General features: G+C 40.7%; 1 non-coding gene across 1 annotated transcript; it reads right to left on the bottom strand.

Moving 5' to 3' along the window:
- Positions 1-6,635: 6,635 nt before the first annotated feature.
- Positions 6,636-6,710, bottom strand: Trnar-gcg (transfer RNA arginine (anticodon GCG)). The gene has a single exon. It is a non-coding gene; the product is annotated as a tRNA-Arg (tRNA).
- Positions 6,711-11,267: the final 4,557 nt, after the last annotated feature.

Raw genomic sequence — 11,267 nt, 5'->3', positions numbered from 1 at the left:
GCTTATACAATTTTACACATCGGTACCATATTTCTCTAACACACAAATTACACAGCTATCTGATCATGTAACAGAGATAAACATTTTTTTTTACTACATCAGTGACAGATGTTTACGTAATTACACAGATGGATAACTTCACACTTATGAAATCGTATTTTGTCTGTCCTTTGTGATCTGTTCATATTTTTTCAGAACCATTGTGATACTATGAGAGCTTTGAATGATGTGTTTGGTATGGGATCACGATTTTTAAAGTACGTTTGAGGCAGATGACACTTTTGACATGAGCAGAGAATTTTTTTTTAGGTTTTGAAATTATTGGAGGAAGCTACGACGATTTTGAGAGTTGACTGAGGTGTTATGATTTTATTATTACGATGACTATGTGTATTATGCTGTTGCGATATATTTATGATCAATAAGCTGATGCTATATGTGTTATTTGATTATGCTATGTATCTGTTATGATGAAATATTGAAGAAGTGTCGACGAATATTTATATGTGTAATAAGGTAAGTAATAATGAGTAGTGGTTAGGGGCTCTGATTTATGAAAAGGATGTTGGAAACCAAGAATCGTACTTTAAGAGCTATGAAATGTGTGTAAATGCGTGAATGTATCACAATGCCGGCGAAAATTTTTTGGACACTGTTATATTCATAAGATTTTGTATCTACACATTTGCAACGCAAATTCTCGACCTCTGAAATTTTTTATATGAGACTGCCACTGTAGCGGTAACTGCTGTCGTAAATATTTCAGCAAGAAAGGTAAGTGACCTTGGCGTAATGCGTTTTGGGCGCCCAGCTGAGAGGTAGACGTCTGACAAAAGAAAGCCATTAGGTGCAAAAAAAAAGAACAGGCCATTATCCTCGCTATTGACATTCCTTTGTAGAAAGCATCGCAAATACGACACGCTCGAACTTGAAAACATCTGATTACCCTGTGGAGCTCTTAATTTATGATATTTACTAAAATGCCTAATGAAATGATGAGAAACATTTTACATCCATTGTCTTTCTAGTTGAGAGATTGCTCATTTTGTTTAATATCTAGTTTCTAGCTGCACTGCAGCATTGGTTAAAATAAAATTTAATATATGTACTAATATAGTTATTTTATGCCTACAGATCCAGTCAATAAGAAATTTATGATCTACTTCCAAGAAAACGAGGGCACATAAATAGACATTTCCCTTCACAGGAATTGCATAAATAATTTCTTTACGATTTGGTAACTTATCTGCTAGTGTAAGTTCTCGTGATGCATCACTCTAGTGTTAAGATGTGACATAGGTATTTAGTGTAATATTTTTTTCTGCTTGAGCTACGTCATGTTTAGATATAAGTTTTTTTATTTTTTTGCTGCTGCTGTTTGCCAGGCATAGTGTTACTGAATTTGACTTTGTGTTACTCTGCTAAGCCAGTTTACTACTGATTTATTTTTCTTGTTTGCTGCTCATTGCCTTATATTAGTCGTAATATTGCAATTGATTTGCCAATGTCCATTTTTTTGTCATTGCTGTTTGTGTTATTTGTTTTGTACTGCTGCATTGCCTCGTCCCTTAGTTTAGCATATGAGCTCAGTAGATTTAAGTTAGCTTAAGAGGGGGTAGACTAATAAGAGAATGAGTTGCGATGAATTGGAAGAAATGCATTGAGAAGTTAAACGAAAAAAAGTACAGAAAACAGGTATAGATAGGACTTTTTGGGAATAATGATGAACGAAGGGAGATCTCCATGCAAAATACTGCAGTAAAACAAACCCTGTCCTTTCCTTTTGTGTCATCCCTCTACGTGTTTGTGTACCCTTGTGTATTTGTGTTTTTCCTATCTTTATGTGTTTAGCTGATGAGAGCTATGTTGTAGAATTTTTCTAATACTATGTCATTTACTTTGTAAAGATGTTTAGACATTATTTATTCTGTTTTGTTGCTCATATGTGAGGGTGATGTTTCAAAAGTTATTCTGATCTTTATGTATGTACTCATGTCATAATTCCTGTAACACTGATGTATATGTTTATTTCGATTCTTTTGTAAAGCCTGTTTTACTACAAATGTTATCTGTATTGTTATGTTCTTTAATGATGTATTTAGTACCATTGTTATTGTATTCTTATGTTATAAAATTGTAATTCACACCAGTTCATCAAATTAAGTAACTTGTAAGTTACATTTCACTGCACACGTTTTTGTTGGTCATAGTATATGGACAATATGTGAGAAGTAGGGACTGATAGTGTTTGCACGTGTGTTAATAATTCAGCAAGGGACTGGATAACAGCATTGCTGGTTTTAAGGACATTTCAAAAAAAATTTTTGTGAGTGCACAAGTGGTGGTTCATGGACTTGCTATATTCTCCGCAAGACTCTTCGATGGTGATTGTGCACCTGCACAGTCGCAACAGATGGCTGTTGGCCGTCTCTACAAGGACTACAGTGGGTCTGCATCTTTGCTGACTCACCAGTACCATTATTTCTATAAGGACTGCAATGGGTCTGCACCTCTGGTGGCCCACCAATACCGTAATCTCTACCAGGACTACAGTGGGTCTACTCTGTGATGACCTACCTACCCATACTGTTCAAAATTTCGACTGACTATGCTGTGGGTTTGCTCTGTTGTGGACCAATACCTGTCTGCATGTCAAGAGTCAGCACTGTCTTTCCGTTGGAAGGACAACACTACTTTTTCAAGATTGCATGGAGATCCACTACTTCAGTGTGCATTTTCTTTTACTGCTCAGACTTTGAGAAAAACACTGCAATGTTACTGTGATGAATGATCAGGACTGTCTTTATGGACTGTGAGAAAATTTTAGCTTTTGACCGACATTGTATCAATAAGTGTGTGCATTTGATATCTTTCTTACTGTAATTATGAAAAAAATTTTCAAATCTGTATTGGCCAGTGCCCAAAACAATTTGTAAAGTTTTTTGTGGGGAGCATGGGGGCTATGTAAGTAGGCTGTTTATGTTTTCTTATTGGCAACGTTACGTAGCGCACTGTATGAAAATCACTGGCTGTGCTGTGTGCAGTCGGTGGCTAGTTTGCATTGTTGTCTGCCATTGTAGTGTTGGGCAGCGGCAGCTGGATGTTAACAGCGCGTAGCGTTGCGCAGTTGGAGGTGAGCCGCCAGCAGTGGTGGATGTGGGGAGAGAGATGGCGGAGTTTTGTAATTTGTCATGAACTGCTATATATATATATATATATATATATATATATATATATATATATAATGATATTAAGGTAAATACATTGTTTGTTCTCTATTAATATCTTTCATTTGCTAACTATCCCTATCAGTAGTTAGTGCCTTCAGTAGTTTGAATCTTTCATTTAGCTGGCAGTAGTGGCGCTCGCTTTATTGCAGTAGCTTGAGTAGCGAAGATTTTTGTGAGGTAAGTGATTTGTGAAAGGTATAGTTTAATGTTAGTCAGGGCCCATTCTTTTGTAGGGATTATTGAAAGTCAGATTGCGTTGCGCTAAAAATACTGTGTGTCAGTTTAAGGACAGTCGTGTATAAATTTTTCAAAGGGGACGTTTCAGAATTTATATGGTTTCAGTTTTTAATTACCATGAATTATATAAGATTACATAAGATTTATGACGAGAAAATCTATTTTTATATGATTTGAAATGCTCATTTCTTTTGTCAATAATTATGTTTTATTCCACAATGTCGTAGAAAATTCTGATGTCACTTACTTTCGCGACAGAAAATATCTTCCTGGGGAACGCACAGAGAGGAAAAATAGCATAAGGTAGGAATGGAACACGGGGCGCTGAAATTCAGCGGTCTTCTCCCAGCCATTGCACTACCAACTTTGCGCGAGAGGACTGATGAAGTGGCATCGACACTCTGAACGTCACTTTCTCGGAAACAATTGAGTGTTGGCATCTGCATCAAAACAGATCTACCCTTATTTTCACACTTCTTTCAAACTGCCAAGTATCGAGTGCATCAGAGGGCAAACTACGGCGGTTTCCACTTGCGGCTTCTAATTTTGGTAGAGTCAAAAAACTAACGGAGAGCCCGGGGAGACACATACGTAGAGGGGCCTCCGGCCACTTTATTATTTTTTTTAATGAAAATCTGCCAGCAGATACCTCCGTGAGATGATCGTTTAACGGTGTTCTGTCGACACAAACAGTGACATGGTATTTAAAGTTGGCTGTCTGTCCTCGTAATTAATCTCCTGAATACTTGAAAGTGATAGCACAACAGTACATAAATCCGCAGAAAAGATCTCCAGTTCCTTAGGAGCATACTGGTGTGGCTACTCGAATCTTACTCCTTTCAATTACCGTGAAATTAATTTATTAGTGTGTTGAGATTATTAACTAAACATTTAATCAATACATCGAGACAAGTGATTTGTTCCGCATCCACATCTCAGTCACTCCTTAGAGATGTTAATTGTCATGCCAGTTTCGTTCTCTACCTTTCTTTGAAAAATGAGTCTTGCTAGTGTATATGCCAGTAGTTGGAGGATTGAAAATTTTTTAAGTTTGAAAAGAAGACAAGGATGCACTAATACACTCCATGCATCGTCTTAGAGCTGTTAATTTCTTCATCTGGCCTGTTACAAGAAATGGCTGTTGGATTCCAGAACAGCAGATAATTATACTGTAATTGTATCATCTCCAAGTAAACAGAGCTGGGTCGACAACATAATTTTCCTGTAGCGATCGTTGAAGAAGTCACCAAGAAATTAGAAGTATTGAAGAAAATAATGTATAATTACCGCAAGTGAATCAGAAAGAAACCCAGTTGTACATGGTAACCCATTAGACACCTATATATCTTGATAGCCTACTGTGAAGATACACACCCATGGATGAGGCCACTTGAATGGGATTACTAGCAACTGTGATTGGTAATGTTATACCCTCAATTGATCACAGGAAACCATCTCCGAAACCAAGAGACCTGGAGGTCACCAATACAGTTTCTTGGCGAATGTCAGATCGATCATATAGCCACCACGTCTACTCGAATCATTTTCTTTTGCATATCAAAGTTAAATTTAGCAGACAAAGAACATACCATAACAGAACACACCTTGAGAAATTTGCCATAAAAAGGATCCAGTGAACCAGCACAAAAAAGGAACTGTAGAACGAAAAGGCGATCACCTGGGAACATTTCCTAACCTACATTCGTACAGAGTGTCAAAAAGTTAAACCACAGAAGAAGAACACACAACACCGGTGGTGAGTCTCAGCATGTGAAGACGCTTTAGATGAAAGAAAGAGAGCTATCCAGAAACATAACAGTAAAAAATCACCTGAGCTAAACGACACGTTTACGAAATCAGAAAGCAGGTGGCCAAATTAATCAGACACACAAAGAAGAGACACATGAAAGACCAACTGACCTCTGTTGAAAAGAGTTTTAGGGAGCACAACACACTTGACTTATGGATAACACTCAGACGATAGATCTGCGGATACACTTCACAGAACCTATGGTTCAGAAAGTAGGACGGTAAACTTGCTCTTAGAAATCACGTAAACTGTAGGGATGAAGATCGATACTTCTGTTAGCTATTCCACTGTCCAGAACCACCTTCGAGGAGACTCTTTACAGAGATCCAGAATTTCAACTACATATCAAAAAACGTGTCCTTAATCTCAAAACCAACAGGACTTCTGGGGAAGACGGCATCTTCGCGGAATTGTTTATGCATATAGGGACAAAGACGCTCCAGTAATCTATACAAAACATTACTGATATTTGACACACACACAAATAGGAAGACTGGAAATGCGCACTCATCCATCTACTTCGCACGAAAAGTAACAGGACAGGCGGAAATAAATACAGAAGAATCTAATTCCTCCGTATAGTTCCTCAAAGAACACAAGCACAGCTTGAGCATGAGATCGGCGAATACCAAGCTGGCAAGCAACCAGGACAGTCATCATAAAACAGATTCTCCAGCCAAAAATATACGAAAACAAAAGACTACCTGAAACATTCAAATCACCGGTACTTTTCTCGTTTTGAAGAAGGAATTTGACTCGGACGACCGACAACCTCTTTTCGATATCCTAGAAGTGCAGCGACTAGACCGAAAGAGAGTAAGCATCATCAAGCGAAACACCCATGAATACAAAGTCCGAAGTAAAGTTTTGAGGGAAAAATCAGAGCTCACAGAAATTAGAACCGGTTTTCGCCAAGGAGATGGATTTTCGCCACTTCTCTTCAATCTCATGTTAGATAAAGTTATTAGGGAATGAGAAATAAATAATTAAAAGTAAGAAATCACTAGAAGCTCACTCAACGTAACGAACAAGAGATAACATTAAGATCCGTTGCTTAGTTTTCGAAGAGTACGTAGGGACACTAACAAATTTTGAAACCGCACCACTAAAACAGATAAAGTACTGAAAGGATGCGCTGGAAAAAAAAATCTCGCGTACAAACAGAGACCATCTGCACTGCTTTTAACATTCATAAATGAAACACAAAGTATGAGCAAATCAAAAGTGGCAAACACTTAATATATCTAGGTGAGATAATAGAACCAACAGGACTGGAAAGGAAGGCACAGAGAGAATGAGATTTTCTCTCTGCAGTGGAGTGTGCGCTGATATGAAACTTCCTGGAAGATTAAAACTGTGTGCTGGACCGAGACTCGAACTCGGGACCTTTGCTTTTCGCGGGCAAGTGCTCTACCAACTGAGCTATCCAAGCACGACTGACGCCCCGTCCTCACAGCTTTACTTCTGCTGGTACCTCGCCTCCTATCTTCCAAACTTTTAAGAGTTATTCAAAAAGAAACGAGCCACAGACTGCAAAATGAAAACCGCTGAAGGGATCGTAAAGCCGTTGTCTACAGAAGAAGCTGTGGTCCCAGCCTCTAGAGGGACAAGGGCAGTCACACACGTGCCAGCAGAGCGTGCACGCGCATGCGTCGACCGTCCACTGCACTCAGTCGTGATGAAAACAATGAAATATAGGCTTCAAAACAAGAACAAAGGGGGCAGTGAGTTTCCTGTCAGGGAAGGAGTGCGGGAAACGAAAAGTCATCAAAGGCAGACCGAAGTCCGTTGCAAGGGCCAAGGCGTGGCACAAGCGATTCAAGGTAGGACGGATGCCATTGGCTGATGACGCACGATCTGGAGCGCCACACAGCATTATCGATATCATTCTCCAACGTGTTGATGCCCTCATTCCTGAAGATCGGCTCATCACAGAGGTAGCAAACATGATGGAGAAGCTACAGGTAGGTGACGGGTACCTCGTTCTTTCAGCAGTACCTACAGTTGCAAGCTGATATGATGCGAGACGTGAGGATCATGTTCAAACGTAAAACACTGACGAAAAGGAGGTGAAAGTAGAAATTTACGAACGGCGAAACCAACATTGTGGTATCATCTCCGAGAACAGATCTTTCAGTTGGTCGCAGAAATTTAGAAGAAGCTAATGATGAAAATCAGATTTGAGTACAAGAAAGCAATGCCCAGTTGGTCCAGCTGCAGCCTGAGGACAATCGGGATAAATTAGACCTTCGGTTTCTATGCCTAGAGAAGGTAATAGAAGGACGAAGAAATAAGAAAGGGGCAAGAGGAGATCAGGTCAGAACTAGTAAAGGCACTGGAAGAAGCAGTAAACAGACAGGAAGAAATGGGGAGAAAAACAGGGGAAGGTTTCATGAGCATTTCTGAACTTGAGAGGAAACTAGGCATCCTTACAGAAAAACAGGACGAGCAAGTCAAACGATATGCACAGACCCCTCGGGTGCAAGATGGGATAATTATAGCAGTAGAGACATGCGCAGATGAAGTAGAGAACCACAAAATTAAATGAAAGAGTTTGATGAAAAAAAAACGTCTAGCAGGACGTTGATGAACATCAAGATCGAAAGAGACTAAGTCAAGATTGAGGAGAAGGTCTACAAAATTTGTGAGGAAGTGGAGAGTAAGTTAACGTAGGCACTGGGCAAGATGACAGTTAGGCACCACGAAATTATTCAGAACCAAGTTCGCAATGTGAGGGAAGGCTCTACTGGTACTCAACTAAATCTGGTTGTTCAAACTGAGGAAGTGATATCTCTTGTAGTACTCAAAATCAGCGAGAAATGAATGAGGGGGAAACCTTAATACAATGACGAGTGACTTTACATTACAATTTCGTTAGTTTTTCGCCTAATCAACTTAACTTTTATTTTCAACAACACTGAAAGCACTTTGATTTATTTCGGTGTCTTTTAGCATGAATCTAATGGACATTTCCAACATACATGTAAAATATTCTACTGCCGTTTGAATACGGAGTCCTCTTCTTAGTTTAATTACGCTGTTGCTCGTTTAATGGCTCGGCCTGGTGCAAATATTGACACTGATATTTTAACGTGATTTCCTGTAGGCTGAATTTCGCCACGATTCGGAGGACACAGAGGAGGTAGCGCCAGACCGAAGTGGGCCATCAACTCCGGATGTGTTAGGCAAGACACGCACACCTTCCTCTGGCGTGGCAGCGAGGGGCGCATAATGAGAAACCATCCCCTGCCGGTTACCCGGCGCCGGCCATCCCAGCGGGAATGGTTGGTGCATATTGCATGCGAGGATGCCGCAGCAGCTGCCTGCTACCTCAGCGAGACTAGCTTTTCGCCAGCCCCCGTAGTCATCAGCACGCCCTTCCCGTAATCGAGCGTCCATGTCATTTCCTGCCGATAACGACGTTTTCTACACGTATGTGCTAAGGACGCCCACGTTTTCCTCCTCTTCTCGTAAGCTGGTGCCTTCATTATTTACGACGTTTTGCCATTCAGAGTGCTCTCCCGTATTCTAAAATTAACATGCGCACGTGGTAAAGTTTCTAATTGTGAATAAAGTAATATTAATAGGTTACTCTTAAACATGCATTGAAAATGGAAGAAACTTCCGTGTTTGAAACGCGACATTACAGCCAAAACACTATATGAGCTGAGAGGCACAAGGAATGAAATGTGGCCTTGTGAAAGAAATCAGCGTGGCTTTTGGCTGAGTCCTGATGGCAATCAGATCGATTATATAATCTTTTCCTGGTTTTAGGTACACGCAACACCAAGTTCAACTTCACACATTACAGTCAAAATGAACTTGTTGCACAAAACCCATCATTCACGTGTTAAAAGGCTTCACAAGCTCTCTGTCTATGTGTTTGTATTTCATAATTAGCCTAACACTATTTTATTTCAACTATTAAAATATATTTAGTTCAACTTTTATATTTGTATCCATGACTGATGTAAATGTGTGATATACAAGGATATTTTTTCTTGAACGTTATAGACCTATTACACGGCAGTTAACGATATATATAAAAGATAAGGCCTCGAAATAAGTGTTTGGTGCTGATAAAGTATTCCGCAGTCTAAAAGGTTTGTACATTTAAAAATTGTATCTGACTTTGTGTCATATCACGAGTACGTTTGAAGCATTGAACGTCCCTTGTAAGTAAAATGTATTATACATTGAAGAGCCAAAGAAACTGGTACACCTACCTAATATCGAGTAGGCCCACGCGAGTACGCTGAAATGCCGCAAGACAACGTGGCATGGACTCGACTAATGTCTGAGGTACATCTACATCTACATCTACATTTATACTCCGCAAGCCTCCCAACGGTGTGTGGCGGAGGGCACTTTACGTGCCACTGTCATTACCTCCCTTTCCTGTTCCAGTCGCGTATGGTTCGCGGAAAGAACGACTGTCTGAAAGCCTCCGTGCGCGCTCTAATCTCTCTAAATTTACATTCGTGATCTCCTCGGGAGGTATAAGTAGGGGGAAGCAATATATTCGATACCTCATCCAGAAACGCACCCTCTCGAAACCTGGCGAGCAAGCTACACCGCGATGCAGAGCGCCTCTCTTGCAGAGTCTGCCACTTGAGTGTATTAAACATCTCCGTAACGCTATCACGGTTACCAAATAACCCTGTGACGAAACGCGCCGCCGGCCGGAGTGGCCGAGCGGTTAAAGGCGCTACAGTCTGGAACCGCACGACCGCTACGGTCGCAGGTTCGAATCCTGCCTCGGGCATGGATGTGTGTGATGTCCTTAGGTTAGTTAAGTTTAAGTAGTTCTAAGTTCTAGGGGACTTATGACCACAGCAGTTGAGTCCCATAGTGCTCAGAGCCATTTTGAAACGCGCCGCTCTTCTTTGGATCTTCTCTATCTCCTCCGTCAACCCGATCTGGTACGGATCCCACACTGATGAGCAATACTCAAGTATAGTTCGAACGAGTGTTTTGTAAGCCACCTCCTTTGTTGACGGACTACATTTTCTAAGCACTCTCCCAATGAATCTCAACCTGGTACCCGCCTTACCAACAATTAATTTTATATGATCATTCCACTTCAAATCGTTCCGAACGCATACTCCCAGATATTTTACAGAAGTAACTGCTACCAGTGTTTGTTCCGCTATCATACAATCATACAATAAAGGAACCTTCTTTCTATGTATTCGCAATACATTACATTTGTCTATGTTAAGGGACAGTTGCCACTCCCTGCACCAAGTGCCTATCCGCTGCAGATCTTCCTGCATTTCGCTACAATTTTCTAACGCTGCAGCTTCTCTGTATACTACAGCATCATCCGCGAAAAGCCGCATGGAACTTCCGACACTATCTACTAGGTCATTTATATATATTGTGAAAAGCAATGGTCCCATAACACTCCCCTGTGGCACGCCAGAGGTTACTTTAACGTCTGTAGACGTCTCTCCATTGATAACAACATGCTGTGTTCTGTTTGCTAAAAACTCTTCAATCCAGCCACACAGCTGGTCTGATATTCCGTAGGCTCTTACTTTGTTTATCAGGCGACAGTGCGGAACTGTATCGAACGCCTTCCGGAAGTCAAGAAAAATAGCATCTACCTGGGAGCCGGTATCTAATATTTTCTGGGTCTCGTGAACAAATAAAGCGAGTTGGGTCTCACACGATCGCTGTTTACGGAATCCTTGTTGATTCCTACAGAGTAGATTCTGGGTTTCCAAAAACGACATGATACTCGAGCAAAAAACATGTTCTAAAATTCTACAACAGATCGACGTCAGAGATATAGGTCTATAGTTTTGCGCCTCTGCTCGACGACCCTTCTTGAAGACTTGGACTACCTGTGCTCTTTTCCAATCATTTGGAACCCTCCGTTCCTCTAGAGACTTGCGGTACACGGCTGTTAGAAGGGGGGCAAGTTCTTTCGCGTACTCTGTGTAGAGTCGAATTGGTATCCCGTCAGGTCCAGTGGACTTTCCTCT

The sequence above is a fragment of the Schistocerca nitens genome, chromosome 3, assembly GCF_023898315.1.
Source record: "Schistocerca nitens isolate TAMUIC-IGC-003100 chromosome 3, iqSchNite1.1, whole genome shotgun sequence".
Taxonomy (NCBI): Eukaryota; Metazoa; Arthropoda; class Insecta; order Orthoptera; family Acrididae; genus Schistocerca; species Schistocerca nitens.
This window is presented reverse-complemented; position numbering and strand designations above follow the sequence as displayed.